This window comes from Lithobates pipiens, unplaced genomic scaffold (assembly GCF_037356315.1).
Source record: "Lithobates pipiens isolate NorthernLeopardFrog02 unplaced genomic scaffold, aLitPip1_a1.2 Scaffold_18, whole genome shotgun sequence".
In the NCBI taxonomy this organism is placed as follows: Eukaryota; Metazoa; Chordata; class Amphibia; order Anura; family Ranidae; genus Lithobates; species Lithobates pipiens.
This window is the reverse complement of record NW_027507758.1, coordinates 189,223,373-189,243,294: the sequence shown is the minus strand read 5'-3', so window position 1 is coordinate 189,243,294 and position 19,922 is coordinate 189,223,373. Positions and strand designations below refer to the sequence as shown.

The 19,922-nt window shown below is 47.3% G+C and overlaps 1 protein-coding gene across 1 annotated transcript in view; it reads left to right on the top strand.

The window, feature by feature from the left end:
* Positions 1–530: 530 nt before the first annotated feature.
* LOC143987598 (interferon-induced, double-stranded RNA-activated protein kinase-like) overlaps positions 531–19,922 on the top strand; it is a 329,449-nt gene continuing 310,057 nt past the window's right edge. The window contains exon 1 of the mRNA XM_077486452.1: positions 531–684. The gene's annotated coding sequence lies outside the window, so the exon portion shown is untranslated. The remainder of the gene's footprint in view (positions 685–19,922) is intronic.

Here is a 19,922-nt window from a genome sequence, read left to right as displayed (position 1 = left end):
AATGTGGCTCAGAACTATTAGGTACTATTTTCTTTGGAGTGTCCAAAGGTGTCCCGGGTCTGTTACAATCTATAGTGTATGCTAAAAAAAAAAAAAAAAAAAAATCAGTGCAACGCTAAAATCGTTTGGGTTTGGCTTGAAGAAAAAGTGGCAACCCTCGTTACACTTTTGGGGGGGGGGGGGGTGGAAAAACACAACTCATCCGTTCATTTTTACTATCCCCCAAACAGCAAGTGTAAATGGGCACTTATAACTGAGCAGTTTTTTCAGGCACCAGTCTTTTAATAAAATTATACCAGCAACAAAGCGAAATGCAGAGAGGGCTGAGAGACAGAGAAGGACCTCTGGCGCGCATGCGCCTTAGACAGAAGATACTCTGCAGTGTCTTCGGCTGTTTAGGAAAAAGAAACGAAACCGAAACCAAACCGCACTGGATTTTAAGAAGCGGGCGTGGTTACCATTAAGTGCCGCCCAGAAGCTGAGGATCGGGCCTCCCATTTAACTATCTGAGTATCGCACTGTGACAGCTCAGGCGTTATGGGGATCCGTCTTCTAGAGGAAAATCAGAAACGAAAGAGTGCCAAGGACCGGCGAGGAGGTGTGTGCAGTGTAATGTCATGTGGACTCCCTGTGAGTCATTGGGAGCATTTCAGTCAGTAACAGAGCAGAAGTCAAGGAATAGAGGTGAGTGTTATTAGGAGGCATTTTGGGGTTTTATTTCTGCCTAAATGAAATGAAATGAGGTCATATAGACTGCACAACCGGAATAGAGTTGCATATAAGAGAGCATGTAGCAGTGCTGTGCATTTTGTTGCTGTATGGCAGGGATATGCAATTAGGGACCCCCAGCTGTTGCAAAACTACAAGTCCCATCATACCTCTGCCTCTGGGTGTCATGCTTGTGGCTCTCAGAGTCTTGCTATGCCTTATGGGACTTGTAGTTCTGCAACAGCTGGAGGTCTGCTAATTGCATATCCCTGCTGTATGGTATGTATGATAATGCTGTGTTTTTTCCTATGATTGCATTCTGTACCCACCTCCCCTGACAGAACTGGCCTCCATTGATGTATCATTGTTAGATGTAGAGGTATGGTCATATCCCTTCATATAACACACAACAATTTAGGGCTTTTTCAGACCCATCCTCTGATCTGAGCTGCTGTGTGTGAAGCCACCTCAGAGCATTGGTCCACGCAGCCCATAGAAGTGGAAGCAGCTGCACAGACCCAAAATTTGACATGGGTGCTGGCAGGGCTCTCTTAATCCATGGGCACTGGGCACATGGGAAAATCTTGCATTACATCATACAGTAGTTGCCAACTGTCCTGGATTTGCCGGGACAGTCACGCTTTTTACTAAGCTGTCCCGGGATGGCCATGTCCCGGGCAGCATCCCAGCACCTGTACTGTGCCCTCCTGATCCCAGTATTGTGCCCTCCTGACTCCCCCCCTATAGTTTTTACTGTGAGAGTATGTGCGTATATTGGGCCAGGCTGGTAGGGGCCCCAGTGAATTACTTTGCCCAGGGGCCCATGACACTATTGAGACAGCCCTGCGTGCTGGAGCCAGTACACAGTTTCAAATGCATGGGTGTCTGTGTTTGGATCTGTGCACTTGCATAGAATTCAACAAAGATTGTAATGTATAAGATTACTCAATGTGTGAGTTCACCTTCTACAGAAAACGAAAAGGCGAACAAACACACAAAACCCCCATCTCCATTGCATTTACCCAGTGGCGCCTGGTGTTTGTTTTTTTGGGGGGGGGGTGGCAACCTCCCCCCCCCTCCCTGCGGCGCATCACACCCTCCAGCCTGCTTACTCTCTGTCTTACCCCACCTAGATGGAAGGCATCGGGAAGCAGCTCCTGTGTCCTTTCATCCATAGCTGCGGCCTCCTAGGTGTCCAATGGGGGATCGCCTGTCCTTTCAGCCAGTTGCATGATTGGTCTAACTACCACGCTTCCTGATTAGCCAGGAGGAGGATCAGTGTTAAAATAGCGAATATTTATTCGCTATTGTTACATATCTGGGTGGGCACCGTTGGCCTTCTCTGTGCCCCGAGCCCACCCTATTTTAAAGCCTATTAGAGCCCCTGGCTCTAAACGATGCTTCAAACCCCCCTCCCCCCATTGGAATCAATGCATCAGGCATCCTGAAAGGGGACCGCGCCCCCGTGCACCCTTATTGGACGGGCTGCCCCTACATTTACCTGTGTGGATGGCCTCAGGAGTGTTCGCAACTCCACGTGCCCGCCAGGAAGCTGACACAGGTAGTGAGACATTTCCTGATCTATGCAGCTGCGGATCTGGAAATGTCTCAATGCCTGTGATTAGCGCGGCACAGTGGCAGCTTCCTGACGGGCGTGGGCACGTGGTGTTGTGAACACGCCTGAGCTAATCCTTAGACCCCTTTCACACCAGGGCGTTTTGCAGGCGCTATAGCGTTAGAAATAGCGCCTGCAATCCACCCGAAAAAGCTGCACCATTGTTTGTAGTGTGAAAGCCCCGAGGGCTTTCACACTACAGCGGTGCGCTGGCAGCACATCAGGGAAAAGTCCTGCCAGTAGCTTCTTTGGAGCGGTGAAGGAGCGGTGTGTTTACCGCTGCTCCCCATTGAAATCAATGGGGCAGCACTGTAATACCGCCGGCAAAACGCTGCAGCGTATTGCCAGCGGTTTTAACCCTTTCTCGGCCGCTAGCGGGGGTAAAATCGGCCGAAATGTGCCGCAAATCCGGCTCACACTATGGGCGGTGTGGTGTGAAAAGGGTCTTAATGATTAGCTTTCACTGTCCACATAGCTGGTGCAGTGGTGACTAAACATCCATAGGAATGCAGCCTAAGGCTTGACATGTTAGGTATCTATTTACTTATCTTTTATATTTTAGCAAAAATGTGGGTAGTATTTTGTGTTTGGGTGCCCTAATATTAACGTTACATAGTTTCCAACTGTCCTGAATTGGCCAGGACAGTCACAGATTTTAAAAAGATGTTCAGCCCTGTCCTTGGAAATTAAGGCCGTTCATGGCTAGGCAGCCAGTGCCGCAGGTGCCCGGTGCTGAATGTATCACTAACGTTGGGGGATTGAGGAGCTCAGCTGTACTTTCAGGCAAGGAAAACATTGTTTGACAGGGACAGAGATCCCTCTCCTTATTTCCTCCCCCAGCAGGTGATGTTTAGGCTCTCTCATTGGGGTACTGAACAACCCCGAGGGGCAGAGCCTGCGAGGCTTGCCATTTGATTTGGCTGGCCTTGGAGATGACTGTGCCCAGCCCACATTCTGCTGGGATATGTGTGAGGCTGCGGACTGTGAGTGAGGACAACCCGGGTCAGGGGTAAGTGAATGTTGTGGCAGAGTAGTACTATTCTTATGCAGCAAGGGACCCTGGGGGTGGTTATGCTAAGACTCCACATAAGCTGCAGAGTCCCCTACTGCTGTTCTTTATGGGGAAATACAAATCTCAGCATGCTGACCTCTATCTCAGGCAAGCAGAGAATGCTTTGACTTGTGGTTCTTGACGGCTTAATAATTGATTCAGTGTGGAACTGAAAGTCCCAGCAATGTATTACTATAGAAACTGGTACAATGGGGTACTCCTGGATATCAGACTGCTAGGAGTTGTAGTTCTAGCTCACACAGAAAGCCACAGCGTCCCTTTCACTGCTATAGAAGTGATCACCAGTGACTGATGGGAGATTGCTAATCTCGGTTTGGCTTGTGACTTTCCCCCAGGGACTTTTAGTTCTACATACATACCATAGGGTGCCTGGTGATGCTCTTAGTAATAATACATGCCATGCTCATGATTGTAGTCTACCCCCATCAGTGGCAGCTTCACCAAATGCGGATATTAGGAGTGATGGTGGTGGTCGAAAGAGGGCAGAAACTGGCTTGCTGGTACCTTTAGTTTACCCAAGCTGGTGGTGTGGGAGGGGAGGCAACTCAGCTGGAGACACAACATATGTCAGCAGAGAGCAGGCCAACCAACACAGACTGGCACCAGTTCCAGAGGGGCACACAGAGGGCAATAAAGGGGCACACACCCTTCTTGTTCTCCTACCCATATAGCAAGCAATCGAGCTGCAAGTTTGATTCGCTAAGCTATTGCTGGACTTGCCAGGCTTCACAAGTTTGTTGCAAAATTGCAGCAAGTCCGCATTGCATGACTTCAGATCAACTTTCTTTGCAAACATTCTGCAAGTCTGCTGCAAGTTCTGGTTCAGTTATGCTGTGCATTAGTCATCCCACCGCAGGGGCCACTGTGGCTGAATTTTCATGCTGTAAACTTGTAGAGCTCTTGCTGTAGACTCACCACTGCAACTTTGCTCTTGCTAAAGACTTGCCACGCAAATTTGCTACAAATTGGAAAAGTGTCAACTAGAACTTGTGCTTCATGTGCATCAAGTTAATAAGACTTACAATTAAAAACTGCCACAGGGCTGTTGTGGCAAATTATCCTTGCTGTCTGAGTGCTCATCCGAAGAAATCGACCCTCATCTTTTCAGTTACTACCACTTACAGAGTTTCAGACAAAAACACACGCTTTGCATGGTAATAGGGCTCTTCTCGGTTCGCCGCATGCGTTTCACGGGTGGCAGAAGGGACATCGTTGGTTAGGGAACTGGAAATTGTGTATATGTGTTTCGTTCCTCCCACAGGGTGTCATCAAGGTCTGAAACTCTGTAAGTGTATTTTTATATGTTGCATTTTTATTAAATTCTAAAATACTACACTATGAGAATTCTCTTTTTATTGAGCCTGGTGGAAATTTGATGTTATATAGAAGCAGCAAGTTGGGAATATAGAAAGAAAAGAGAAAATCTGTGGTACCCCCCCCCCCCCCCCCCCGCAGCCATATATAAGCAAGTTTGACCCCCAGACTGAAAAGCTGAGAGTGCATTTCCTGTGGTGAGTAGGGGTGTAAGAGGGGTGTGTGCCACACTGCACTTCATGTCTACCTGGAGCGCTTCAGCACTTTTATCATGAACTTTTGAGCACCGAGTACTTTATTGGAGGATGGATGTTCCCTAAGTAGATCACTGTTGAAAAGAAGATATTTTTCACGTTTTCAGTTGGACTAATTTCTTTATTAATATCTTTATGCTTTTTTTTTTTTGGTTTAATATTATTCGAGAATGTGGTTTACACTGTATGCGCTGTGGTAACATTTGCAATATAAAGTAATAGTAGTAGTAAAAAAGAACTTGTGGGTTTAACCAATCCCCCCCCCCCCTTTTTACAATTATCCTTTAAGGGGGGCATGGGAGGGGTGTGTCCCATGCCTACATACTTTTTCTAATAGGTGTCCCTTGTTCCCATCTCAGAAAGTTGGGAGGTATATATAAAGTTTTTAGGTGATATTAGGGTCTAAAATTATTTTTATCTAGTGTAATATTTGGGGGTTATTTTAGCTTAAAGGTAGAGCTTACCAGTGAGCTGGATCCACACCAGATGTCGTTTAAGGGCTCGTAGGCCCACTTTTATTAAAGAAAGAAAAGTCAGATAACAAAATAGTTGCCCACACAGGGGTTTCAGCTTTCCACAGCAGTAATGTATGTAGAACCAAAAATACCAAGCCACCTGGCTCTCTTTAGCAGCACTGCTGCTCAGACTTCTGCTGCAGCCCTCTTGGCTCTTTAACAGAGTTCCCGTACACCCAGTACCTCAGCACTCTTTAACAGCTTCTCTTTCAGCCCACAAGCTTGGACCCTCTGTCTGCTCTGACAGACCGACCTGTGCAGACATGCACACTTCTTCTCCCTTACATGCCTGGACTCCTCGGGAGGGTGGAGCCCAGAACCATGGTGTTGGCTTTGTTTTAAGCCCAAGACCCACCTGTGCAATCATGCAGCCAGACTTCTGGCTGTTCCCAAAACCCGGTCCCAGGATTGGAGATTCCGTACTACCACATATCCCCCCCCTTTGTTTCGACCCCGAGGGCGGAACACCCAAGTTACTTTTGGCACCTCTGTGCCAGATACCATTTACAGAAGTACCCTCCTGTCCAACCTCGCTTCTCCTAACGGGGAACTCCACCCAATGCCTCCTTTGGTGTCTCCCTCTAAGCCTTACTGTCACTCTGCTATGAGCTTTGATGCGACCTTCCCAACTTTTCTTCCGAATGAATTTCCATAAGCACTTCCTCTCCTGAAATCTAAATGGGTTCCCGTTGGTCTTTCTACCAACCCTTCTGCCTCCACGCTTCAGTTTCCCAGGTTTCCCCAAAACTCTCTCAGCAGCACTGTTCTGAGACTGTAGGGGGCCCATTTCTATAGTGTTTAGAACGGAAACCCACCTCTTATTTCTGGTACCTGACGCAGCAGTCACTAACTGATTACCAGGTTTACCTGTACCTTTGGACACCACATTATCATGTACCATTAACACATTATTTGGTTCATCATTGACAGACATATTCAAACCAACATTAGACCTCTCAATGTTGCACATGTCACCAATGCCTTTTTTTTCAAAATTTGCTAGGGCAGAGTCTGCAGAGGGCACACATACTGGAGGGCCGCCATCACCCACAGGAACCTCACAGGACGCCACCTCCCCTGGGTTCACCCACTCTGCAGGCAGCTGTCCTATCACTTGACCCGTTCTGATGCCATCTGTATTTTTATCCACCGGAACAGGCAAGCTCTCGTCTGATCCACATACAATTTTTACCACGCTCCTTGCCCATTCCCCTGTCCCGGGGACCTTATTAGGTTTGTCACCTAAACCAAGCACTGGACTGGGGACCCCAGTCTCTTTAACCACCTTTGTTTGAGCCCTGGTCAGGATCTCTGCTGCTTTCAGGTTCACACTTGGCCCTTCCATCTCATGTGGTTTTTCTACCGGTGCAGTAAACGCGCCCTTAATCGATAACTGACCAGCACCACCCTGAACCATAGCAGCAGAAATGCTTCCCATCTGGCTGTTAGGAGGTGAATCCACAGACATTTTAGGCTTATTTACAACTTCTCCAAAGTCTGTCTCAAATATTTCTTCTGCACGTAGTCCAGCAGCATACATAGCAGCAACTTTTAACAAAATTAGCAAATTTAGGAATAAACCATTCCTGTCCCGTTTTACTTTGCTCTGTACAGCCTGCCATACAGTGCTCCACCTAGTGGTACTGCGCAGTACCAGCCCATCAGACTGTGGAGGAGACACACTAGTATAGATTGGCTGTACATCCCAAAGTTCAAGCATCTCTTTTAATGCTTTGGTAAATAACCAGGCCCTTGACTCCAGACCTAAGTCCTTCCTGGGGATTTTCATGACACTGGGGATGCAGAGAGACTCACTTGCTGAGACTTGAAAAGTTGCGACGGTTAACGGAACCTCCTCCCGGCTGGAGGTAAACACAGCCTGGTGCTCCACCAGAGCGCTGCCAATTGCTGGACTCATACCCAACTTCTCAGGCTCAGCATCAGTGAACTGCTCCAGAACATTACCAGTGACGTCACGTTGACACTCCATGTCAACCTCAGTTTTGTGGGTCACGGACAATGTCTCTGCTGTGCCCTTATTTGGTTCATCCTGCTCACCAGGGTTAATCCCTGCAGCAGCCACCGCGCCCTCAGGTACAAGCTGTTCTGCAGCCCCTCCTGCTGGCCCAGCAGAAACCGTGTCCACCTTATCTTTGTGCATAAAAGCCTCATCTATCAGGGAGATAAGATTTTTGCTCCAACTATCCCAATCTGTTGTATGTGCGCTCCCTTCATCGGTACTCCTCAGCACCGATCCATCTGCCCAAGGAGACACATAAGAACAGACTGGCTTAGTTGCAGACTCATTACACCAGTCATTGTAAATCATGTCAGACTGTGGTAGCACAGGTTGCAATACACCATATTCACCACGTTGCTCAGCTTGCATTTCATAAGCCTCACACACCTTTGCATTTTTCACAGGTTGTGTTAATCCACCATTTACCTGCACATTTTTAGTACTAGCAGCTTGCACTAACACATTACCATTACACATTACAGTTCCATTCTGTCCCACCAGAGTGACATCGCAGTTGTCTAGGGCAACCTCTGACTCCAATACATGAAGTTCCCTGGAGATTCCTGTGGACAACTGTGCTGTCTTACCACCAGTTGCTACAGGCAACCGCCCATTTTTGATAACCCCAGGTTCTTTCAGAGCAAAAGTTTTCCCAACAGCATTAAACTTTTCATTAACAGTAACACTTATAGCATTTTTCACATTTGTAGGCTGTCCTAGCCCATGGTCAACTTGAGCCTGATAGTCATTAGACACAACACTTTTAGACATCAACACAGGTTCTATGTGGATTTTAACCCTTGCATTCCCACTATATAGGGAAAAGTCATTCTCAAGTGCACATTCAGTGGCCCCACTAACTGGGGTCACTCTCACATCATCATGGACAGTCTTGTAACCAGTCCTTTTATACATGAAATCAGCAGTTCCAGCCATCATTTCATTAAAGACAGTCTTACCCACCGCAGTAGTTGGGGTCACCATCTTCATTTGAGTACGTCGTCTTATGCACCAGTCCTCTGCTGCACTTTTACTGGCCAACTCCTCCTGGTGGCCATGGGATGAAACCACAGCAGGCATCTCCCACCGTTTAGCACCCCCTGCAGGCACAACAGGTAACTTCTTGTTGCTAGGGGTGACTGCAAACATATTTTCACCGGAATCTGGGCCTACAGACAAAACTTTCTCAGCAACATTATCTCCAGCCGTATTCCACAACCTAGGGCAAGAAAACATGCCATGCCCCAGCTGGCCACATTCCAGGCATGGTACTGGATGATTTTTTCCAAAAGCGATTCTCTCCTGGCGATTCCCAGCTGGCCGGAATGCACAGGCCTCTTTGTGGGGACGCTGAACCAAACCTCTACTGCAGCTCCTTTCAGGCATAAATTTCACTCCGGTTGCCATGGGAGACCGCACTCTCCCAGCAGAACTTTGCTGGCTCTCTCCAACATGATAAATTGGCTCCTCCTTAAGCCACTTTCCACGATCCTTATTAGACATAGCCCATGGTACAGAGACAGCCCGATTGGCTTCCTTTGCGTTGCTATGGGCAACCACTCTCATCCTAAGCCTTTGATCAGCCTCTCTCCTTGCATATCGCATGGGCTTCTCTCTGCTGGATCCCATCTCATGCTGTGACACATTCACATCTTTCACAATAGCTGTTGTTTTAACTGCAGCAGCTTTGCCAGGGGCAACAACCGCCCTCTTCCAGTTATGGACATCCAGCGGCTTTTCCCTTGCACTGAGGGTTGGCTTCCTTTCCTCTGTAGCTTGGTCCAGTGCTGCTAAATGCCGCTTGCACCAATCCACTGCAGATTCAAATGCTGGTGGACTCTCCATAACAGCAGTCACCTGTGCACTCATTGCACCAGTGTTGCTAGGGACAACCCCAGCCATTTTTCTCCTTGATAAACTCTGATCAGGTATGTATGGGGCTCGTTCAGGCGGTAACAACCCCTCCAACCACAGAGCTCTGTCTCTCATTTCAGCAAACCTGGCTTCTTTTAAGAGCTTTGACCGCCCCATACTTAGAGACTCCAGAACAACTTTAAACAGTCCAGGAAAATGAAAGGGTCTCTTTTAAAGCAAGTTGCTTTTCTCTTAATGCAAGCTTTCCTCACCTGCACATTGCACACACTGATTGTGCTGTCTCATGCACACAAACACAGTTCATAGCAAGAGAAAAAAAAAAAAAAAAAAAAATTTGACTTTTCATTCACAGGTACACCACCTGCAACACGCAATGCCTTTTGCCTGGCTGCACTTCCACACACAGCCAATAGTTCCTGACTTGAACTTACTGTGGAGCAAGGACCCGGATTCCACCATCTAATGCCCGCATTCTCCACCACTTGTAATATTTGGGGGTTATTTTAGCTTAAAGGTAGAGCTTACCAGTGAGCTGGATCCACACCAGATGTCGTTTAAGGGCTCGTAGGCCCACTTTTATTAAAGAAAGAAAAGTCAGATAACAAAATAGTTGCCCACACAGGGGTTTCAGCTTTCCACAGCAGTAATGTATGTAGAACCAAAAATACCAAGCCACCTGGCTCTCTTTAGCAGCACTGCTGCTCAGACTTCTGCTGCAGCCCTCTTGGCTCTTTAACAGAGTTCCCGTACACCCAGTACCTCAGCACTCTTTAACAGCTTCTCTTTCAGCCCACAAGCTTGGACCCTCTGTCTGCTCTGACAGACCGACCTGTGCAGACATGCACACTTCTTCTCCCTTACATGCCTGGACTCCTCGGGAGGGTGGATCCCAGAACCATGGTGTTGGCTTTGTTTTAAGCCCAAGACCCACCTGTGCAATCATGCAGCCAGACTTCTGGCTGTTCCCAAAACCCGGTCCCAGGATTGGAGATTCCGTACTACCACACTAGGTAGGCACAAAAGCATAAGAACAACTTTGCAGCAAAAGAGTTAAATCCAAAAGCAATCCAAAGACATGCAGGTAGGTTAATTGGCTTCTGTCCAAAAATTGGCCCTAGTATATGAATGGGGACCTTGGATTGTGGGCTCATTGAGGGTAGGGATGTATGTGAGTGTGCAATGTACAGGGATAGGGACAATTGTAGATACTCACTCAGGTTAAACTGGATGGACTGGTGTCTTTTATTCAACCTAACTATGAAACTATGTAGAGTATGTAGCTTACCAATGGCTGTTTTTAGATCTTTTTTCCTTCACCTGTTGATCCATCAAGTAAATTTGTTCTTTTTCAATTTCCTTTAACAGACCAATCTGTTCAGCAAAAGTGGCAATTAAAACCATTTAACACTAACAGGAATGAATACAGTGACCAGCTTTTATTAATTAATGTAAAACCTTTATCCCAAAAGGAAAAAACAGTTGCTGTAATTGCTTAAAGTGGTTGTAAGTCTGGAAAAAAAAAAAAAAACCCTGTAAGACAAAAGGCATAATGAGCTAAAATGCATCGGTCACAGCATGCTAGTGAAGAAACCGCACAAGCAAGCCATTTCTTCAGTGTACATACGGCGCAAGCGTATATGGTATATAGCTCCTGAACCGTGCAGGTTTAGGAGATATTTACAGTACCTACAGGTAAGCCTTATTATGAGCTTACCTCTAGGTACAAGTGGTGTAACGGGGTTTATAACCACTTTGCAAAAGTGTTAGCTAGAGTTCAACTCTCAGTCAAATGCTGTTGCCCAAAGGGGACTCCTTTTGCTCCTCCAGTGGTGTGGAGGCAAACTAAGACAAGACGTATGTTACTGTCTATATCACAGGTAAAAAGTATAAAAGGAAATAAACCAAAAAAAGGAAAACAAATGCAAACAGCAAATGTAAGCATTGATAAGCTGCACTATATAAAGTTTCCGTTTTGTTTTTAATGCTAAATGTGTGTCAAATCAAAAAAGTTTTTCTAGTTTTAGATACAGTGGGGAAGGATTAGAACTCTTGTTTGGTTTTTACTGTTAACTAGGGCTCTGTAGTTCCCCATTCATGCTTAATGCGAGAGTATCCAGGTGATTCAGAGTTTCTTTTTTTTTCAAACTTGCACACACAACTTCTACAATTAGCAAAATCAAGATTAAACACACATTTCCCCACCAATGCATTAAGGGCCAAAATGCCTCAAAGAGGCTCGTGCACCTTTTGAGCTTTCTGTGACGGGCATCAAGTGACTCAGCACTCAGGTGTTAACTGGCGCATCAAAATCATGGGATTTTTCATCTTGAGCATTGTTGTGCTTTAAGAATTGCACAACAGAAGGCTCAGGCATCATGAATGGGGGTTTAGAGATGTATCCTCAGTTTATGCCCTAATGATAACGTCTTACCAGGCAGAAAGTGAGAGTAAATCTACAACTTGTATACAGTAACCTTTTACTGATGTTTTCTGGTTCATCCACAGAAGACTGATTTAGGGTTTGTGGCTCCTGCTCCTTCAGTTTATCCCAAACCAAAGGTAGAAGCCTTCCAACTATGATCTAAATTATCCAGGGCCATCTTTAATATTGATTGGACCCTGGGCAAAATTTTTCTTGCCCTGCCCCCCATGCAATTTCACTCTCCACCTGCACTGAGACAAAAATAAATAGCAGTTAGACTTAAAATCAGTTTACTGTATCAGATCAGGCAGCAATTGTAATTGGTTGCCAGCGGTTACAGCATATCAATACTGCTTACTGACTGGTTGCTAGAGGTTACAGCACACATTACGGCTCACTGATTCATTGCTAGAGGTTACAGCAAGTGATTTCTGCTTGTTGATTGGTTGCTATCGATTACTGTACAGTATTACTGATCACTGATTGGTTGCTAGAGGTTACAGCAAATGATTTCTGCTTGTTGATTGGTTGCTATCGATTACTGTACAGTATTACTGCTCACTGATTGGTTGCTAGAGGTTACAGCACATCATCTCCTCACTGCAGGGGGGCTTGATATACATACGAATGCCGCCTTTATTTACATATCAATGCCACTGGCTGCAGCTATTTACTTATGAGTGCCGCCACTATTTGCATATCAATGCTGGTTATTTACATGTAAACACAGGTGAGTCATCTGTACACAACAATAAGGCATAGCTGGGCAGCATTAGTACCAGCACTTCACATTGTGGTATTAGGACACAGCACAGGACTAATGCCGGCCATACACGGTTCGAATTTCGAAAGAATTTTCTTTCGAAAATCGTATCTAAGAATTTTCGTATGAATTTCGCACCATTAGTGGGCTGCAGCAACAGCCGATTTTCGTGCAGAAATAAAATTTGAGGAATCGGACATGTTGGAAATTTTTAGAAAAACGAACGATTTTCTAATCAATGATGGGAGAATCGTGCGAGAAACGTAAGAAAATGTACGGAGATAAAAGAAAATGTACGGAGATAAAAGAAAATGTACGGAGAGAAAAGAAGATTCCCAGCCAAGAAAATTCTTTTCTGTAGCAACATGAGGTGAAATTGAAGGCTTGGTCGGCCGAATTTCGAAAATCAATGGTGGCATCATTGGATCACAAAAAAAACGAATTTTCTGATTTTGAAAAGAAAATTCGTTCGAAATTCGACCGTGTATGGCCTGCATAAAACTTCAAAGGACAAATGAATTTAAACTGGGATAGTTGGCAAGTATGAGGCAGCTTCTTTGGGCCCCACAACAATGACAGGGCACGGGGCAGTTTCCCCTTTTGCCCTGCCTTAAAGACAGCCCTGAAATTATCCACAGAAGACAAAATTTGCAGTACTGCTAGCTTACCCCAAACCAGATTTTCAGAACTGGTAAGGAATATCAAATAGAAAAGACGAGAGGAATTGCATCCATACTGAACATCCATGCTTCCTAAAACTTTAGGATTATTTTTCTTATAAAAATTTAAAAAATGCCCGAGGCAAATACCGGCATGTGGAATGCAGAGGGAGGGGATGACTGACACACCTCACCTTTCTCGGCATAGCTCTTGCCCATAGTTGCCTTGGACATGTGCTGAAAGCTGGAGACAGGTGATCACTAGCAAAGCAGCTGTCTCCTTGCTAGCTGCAGTTTCAAGCAGGGGAGAGGGCACCCTTTCCGACATTGCAGCTAGTGTTACAAGGCATCTAGGAAGATAGGACAAAGTACCACATGTATTTTGTCCAATCAGGAACTGAATACTTTATAAAAAGGGATGCATTTTATTTTCATTTTGGATTGAGTAAGAAAGAAAAGGGTTAGCCCACCTGTCCACTTGTTGTTGCTGTCTGTGCCCCCGTTGGGAGGATTCTCCCCCTGTAGTTGCAAAATCTGAAATTTTTACAGTTGTCACCAGAACAAGGTGAGGAAAAGCTTTCAATGGAAACACCTGCTCTGGTGACAGCTGCCTAAGGTCTCTTTCACATGGGTGGCTGAGCTGTAGTTTTACTGCCCCCTGGCCCCTCACCTAAAAGCTAAACAGATGAATAAGGCTATTCCAATGCTGTGGCCGTGATGCTTCATGCCGCAGCTAATTTTATGCAATATGTTGAGTTGACAGGTGGCACCACCGTCACAATTGGCCGTTAAGTCAATGGGGTTTATTTACTAAAGCTGAAGAGTGCAAAATCAGTCTCACTTCAGCAGAGAAACCAATCAACTTCTAACCTCAGCTTGTTTAGTTAAGCTTTGGCAATAAAACCTGGAATCTGTTTTTTCTGCAGAAGAGAGACTGATTTTGCACTCTCCAGCTTTAGTAAATAAACCACACTATCTCTGTGCTGCAACAGTAAGCAAAATGCTTGGTTCTTGGTTGCAGCGCATTGGCCAAATTATGCACTGCCGTTCGACAAAAAAAACAAAAAATGGCATTCAGGAGGTGGCAGGATCTCCTGAACAACTGACAGTGATCTGCCACAGATCGCTTGTAAGAGCTTTGACTAGTGTCAACATAGCCTAAGAGAGGATTTTCCCTCATTTGGACAGATTTTCTGCCATTTCCTCTAGCTTCTCTTGAAAAGGAAGTGAAGGAAAATCAGCCCTATTTAAGAAAGGGAATAAGTAGTTTACAGAAAACAACTTAAAGCGGGAGTCCACCGGGACTCCGCGTTTTTTTTTTTTTTTTAAAAGCCAGCAGCTACAAATACTGCAGCTGCTGACTTTTAAATAGTGACACTTACCTGTCCAGCGCGCCCACGATGTCGGCACCCGAAGCCGATCGCTCGCTCGTCTATCGGGTCCTGCCGCCGCCATCTTGGGTATGGGAATCAGGAAATGGAGCCTTTCGGCTTCATTTCCCGGTTCCCTACTGCGCATGCGCGAGCCGTGCGGCGCAATCCGGACGGTCCCCGCTGCCTCTGGGAGCTGTGTGTTTCCCAGCAGGCAGCGGGGCACTTGCTGAAGGGGGCGGGCGCTTGCGGAAAGGGGCGTAACGTACGCCCCTTTCCGCAGAGAGCTAGCCCGGAAGTGGGTGCAGTTACCTGGATTATCCAGGTAACTGCACCCCCCTCCCCCCTGAAAGGTGCCGATTGTGGCGCCGGAGGGGGGGGGGGATTCCGATGAGCGGAGGTCCATTTTAGGGTGGACCTCCGCTTTAAGCCCCGTACACACTATCAGATTGTCTGCTGAGTTTTTCCTTCAGATTTACCAAAACCATATAATATGAGGTCAAACCTTAGGAGTTTCAATGTGTATGCAATCAGGCAGGCCCTTCTACTACATGGTTTTGGTAAATCTGAAGGAAAAACTCAGCAGACAATCTGATAGTGTGTACAGGGCTTTAAAAGCAGTTAGAGGCTAAGTTCAGCTTTTGCAGGCCAAAAAAAATGTTAATTTATTTATTTTTTTCTTAAAGCGGGATTCCACCCTAAAGTGGAACCTCCGCTGATCGGATCCCTCCCCCCCTCCTGTGTCATAATTGACACCTTTCAGGGGGGAGGGGAGTGCAGATACCTGTCAAAGACAGGTATTTACACCCACTTCCGGGCATAGACTCCCGTGGGAGTCTACGCCATTTCCTGCCCTGCCGCGCTGTCTGCTGGGACACACACGGGTCCCAGTGACAATGCAGAGATTTCCTATTGCGCGGCGCAACTCGCGCATGCGCAGTAGGGAACCGGGAAGTGAAGCCAATTCGCTTCACTTCCTGATTCCCTCACCTAGAATGGTGGCGGCAGCAGCCGATGGCCGAGCGATCGATCGGCCTCGGCCGCCGGCATCGCTGGAATCCGGGACAGGTGAGTGTCCATTTATTAAAAGTCAGCAGCTGTAGTATTTATAGCTGCTGGCTTTTAATATTTTTTTTTTTTTTGGTGGAATCCCTCTTTAAGAGCCTGTAAAGCAGGGGTTTCCAACCTGTGGCCCATGATAGCTATCAATGTAGCCCAACACAGAATCATAAACCTACCTGAAAATTTAGTTTTTTGGGGGGAATTAACACTTTGCGAACACATGTACCCAAAGAAAAAAATGGACAGGATCTCTTTACTGGACTTTTATAAATGTTATCTTCCCAAATTAAAATACCCCACTCTTCACAATCGTGCCTTATTCATGTCATCGGTTTTTAGCAGCACCTATATTTGTGAGCAACTATTTTCAAGGATAAAGGTCACGAAGGGCAAAATTAAAACCAAAATATCTGATGAGCACCTTGAGAATTCATTGAGAATTTCTATTACATCCATCAAACAAGATATTCATGTGTTAGTTTATCAAAAACGGTTTCAAATACCGCACTACTTTGTTGACCCCTTTTACTTTAAGACCCCTTTCACACCACACTGCCCATTGCGTCGGCGGTAAAACGGCGGATTTGCGGCGCATTTCGGCCACTAGCGGGGCGCTTTTACCCCCCGCTAGCGGCCGAGAAAGGGTTAAAACCACTGGCAATAAGCTGCAATAGCGGCGTTTTGCTGGCGGTATTACAGCGCTGCCCCATTGATTTCAATGGGGAGCAGCGGTGGAGGAGCGGTAAACACACCGCTTCTTCACCGCTCCAAAGAAGCTGCTGGCAGGACTTTTTTCTGACGTCCTGCCAGCGCACCGCTGTAGTGTGAAAGCCGAAGGACTTTCACACTACAGACAATGGTGCAGCTTCTTTAGGGCGGATTGTATTTCTTTTAAATAACGTTTTCTTTATTTTCATTAACAGCATAGGAAGATAAGCAGTACAGAAGCGTAGTAGCATCAATGCAATTACAAAACATAACAAAGTCAGGAATAAGCACGCTACCTGTGATAACGGGCCATGGGCACGTGCAGCAAAACATAATAATGTGGTTGGCCAAGAGCGGGGGGTCAGGAGACACACACAGTCAACTGCCCGCTCCCAAGCCCAAGAGGCCCTGTAATTTCCGCCATAAGTCCTATGCAACACACTTAAGGTAGAGCGGCAGGAGTCCGCCGCAGCAATAGGCAAAGTCAGTAGAAGAAAGACAGAAAAAAGATGAAGAAGAGAAAACCAGTGATCCACGTTGTCGTACCTAACTCGGTGCGCCCCTAATCCTCCAGCAGCCGCCATCTCCCCCAAACCAGATCATATTCCTCCAGCTTGTCCCGTATTCTGGCAGTCATTTTCTCCATGAGTTCGATGTCCTTTATTCTAGAATAAAGGGCTTCCATAGTTGGGGCCGTTTGGCTTTTCCAACGGAGGGCTATCAAGCATCGGGCCGCTGTGAGAACATGTCTCAGAAGCTTCCGGGACGGTTTAGCTAGCTTAAGTCGGGACAGGCCAAATAGGAAGAACTTGGGTTCGAACGGGACGGGCACCCCCAGCAAGCGGCCAAGGAGCTGTTGGGTCAGAGTCCAGAAAGGGGATATCGAGGGGAAAGCTCAGTATATGTGGAACAGGGTACCTCTGTCTTTTAAGCAGCGCCAGCAACGATCAGAGGTGGAGGGATATATTTTGTGCAGTACCTCTGGGGTCCGGTACCAACGGAAGAGTATCTTGTAGGCATTTTCCTTGTAAAGGGTGCAAAGAGAGGATTTGGCTGCCTGTCGCCACACCCCCTGCCAATCCTCAAGGGAGAGCTCCTCTCCCAGGTCCCTCTCCCATTTCAACATATACCTATGCTTGCCCCTCGCCTGGGAGTGGTGTGAGCTGAGAATGCGGTATATATCCGAGATCAACCCCCTGCCATTCCGTCCGTTCAATATAATCGTCTCAAATGGGGAGGGCGGGGAGAATTGGAGTCTCGGGGCTAAGGTTTGTGCAAAGTGTCTTATTTGAAGATAACTGTAGAACGTCTGTCGGGGGAGGTCATGTTTGGCCTGGAGCTCCGAGAAGGAGAGCAACTTTCTCGATCTTGGATCCACCAGGTGTCCCAGGTGAAATAGACCTCGGGACGCCCAGGGCCAGGACATTTGGTGGGTCAGGCTGTCTGGGAGCATGGGGTTGTAAAGGAACGAGGTCATCAGGGACGACTCCGAGTGTAGCTTGCAGTGACGAGACAGCCTCTGCCAAAGCTGACGGAGGTGAGCCATCGAGCCCAATAACCGGTTCGGCTCAATCGCCACCCCCGCCCCCCAGAGCAGACTATTCGGGTGTACTGGGGCTAACCATATTTTTTCTATCTCCGACCACTTGTTATATGACCGTTGAGGGAACCAGGAGACTATCGCCCGGAGCATCGTCGCCTGGTAGTACCTAATCAAGTCAGGGAATGCCAAACCGCCATCCGAGCGCAAGGCAGTGAGAACCGTGCCGGGGACCCGGTGTGTTTTAAAGTTCCATACAAATTTTAATAAGTCTTTCTGGAGCATACGGAGATGTGCGTAGGGGATCGGGACAGGCAGTGTCTGAAATAGGTAGAGGAGTTTGGGGAGGATTACCATTTTAATGGACGCGATCCGCCCCGTGAGAGATATATGGTGTGTTTTCCATTTATGGATAAGTCCCCTGATCTCCCTATAGAGGGGGGGGGGTAGTTGGCCTGGTATAGAGTGTGGAAGGATGGGGTAATATGAACCCCTAGATATTTAAGAGAGGAAGTCTCCCAACGATAGGGGAAGGCCGAGCGCAAATGAGCCCCGTCAACTAGGGGCATATTAAGTGGGAGGGCTACCGACTTGGAAGCGTTTATTTTGTAGCCCGAGATCGCCCCCGTATCGGCTAAGTTCTGTGTGTAGGTTGGGTAAGGAGGTCCTGGGCTGGGTCAGAGTGAGGATGACGTCGTCAGCGAAGAGCGATATTTTTAATTCCCTGCCCCGAACCGAGACACCCCGGATATCCGAGTTTCTTCTAATGGCCTCCGCCAGGGGCTCGACACAGAGAGCAAACAGCAGAGGAGAAAGCGGACAGCCCTGGCGGGTGCCATTAGTGATAGGGAAAGTCGGAGATATTGCATACGGGGTCTTAACTTGAGAAGTGGGGGTGGTGTAGAGGTGTTGTATAGCGTGTAGGAAGGGGCTCCGGAAACCCATGCGAGTTAGAGTCGCCGTCATAAAGGGCCAGCTCAGGCGATCAAACGCCTTTTCCGCGTCTAGACTCAGGACCAGGGAGGGGCGACCAGTCTTGTTCGTTACGTCAATAAGGTCAATAACTTTCCTGGTGTTGTCACCTGCTTGCCGGAAAGGTACAAAGCCTACCTGGTCCTTATGGACCAGGGCAGGGAGGATTGTATTGAGGCGGTTGGCCAGGATTTTCGTAAAGATCTTTAGGTCTGAGTTCAATAGTGCGATAGGCCTATAACTGGCGCATGAGGTCTGGTCCTTGTCTGGTTTAGGGATAAGGGATATAAAAGAAGCCAACATCTCCGTTGGGACCGGGGCCTGTGTAAGGTAGGAATTGAACAGCTTGGTCATGTATGGGCTCAGGATGGGTAGAAACATTTTATAGTACTCGTACGGGAAGCCATCTGGACCCGGAGATTTGTGAGCTGGGAGCGCCTTTACAATCGCTGCCAGTTCCTCATCGGTGATGAGGGCGTTCAGTTCCTGGAGTTCCGCGTCCTGCACCTGGGGCAATGTCACGTCAGCTAGGTAATTGGCTATGCGGTCAGCTAAGTCAGGGGTTTGTGGGTTATGGGGAATGTCCCTCTTGTTATACAGGTCCGTGTAAAAGTCAGCAAATGTATCTGCGATATCCTGCGGGTGAGACAAAAGGTCTCCCCCCACGGTTTCTAATTTGGGAGGGCGCGGAGGCTTGCGTGCGATCAGCCAGCTTCCTGGCCAATAGAGTCTGCGCTTTATTGCCCTTATCATAGTAGAGCTGTCGTAGGCGGATAAGCGCTTTTTCAACCGAACCAAGCGCAAGATCGCGTAGAGTTAGTCTTACCTGCACTATTTGCTTGACCAGTGACAGAGAGGGAGAACCCTGAAGCTTAGCCTCAAGGGCCTTCAGCCTCCCCTCAGCCAGCCGCCTAGCGGCCTGTGCATCTCTCTTCAGACCCGAGGAGAGAGCAAGGCAGCGACCCCGGGCAACCGCCTTGTGGGCCGCCCAAAGGGTGGGGAGAGAAATGTCAGGGGTGTCGTTTTCGGCAAAGTACAGTCGGAGCGTGGATT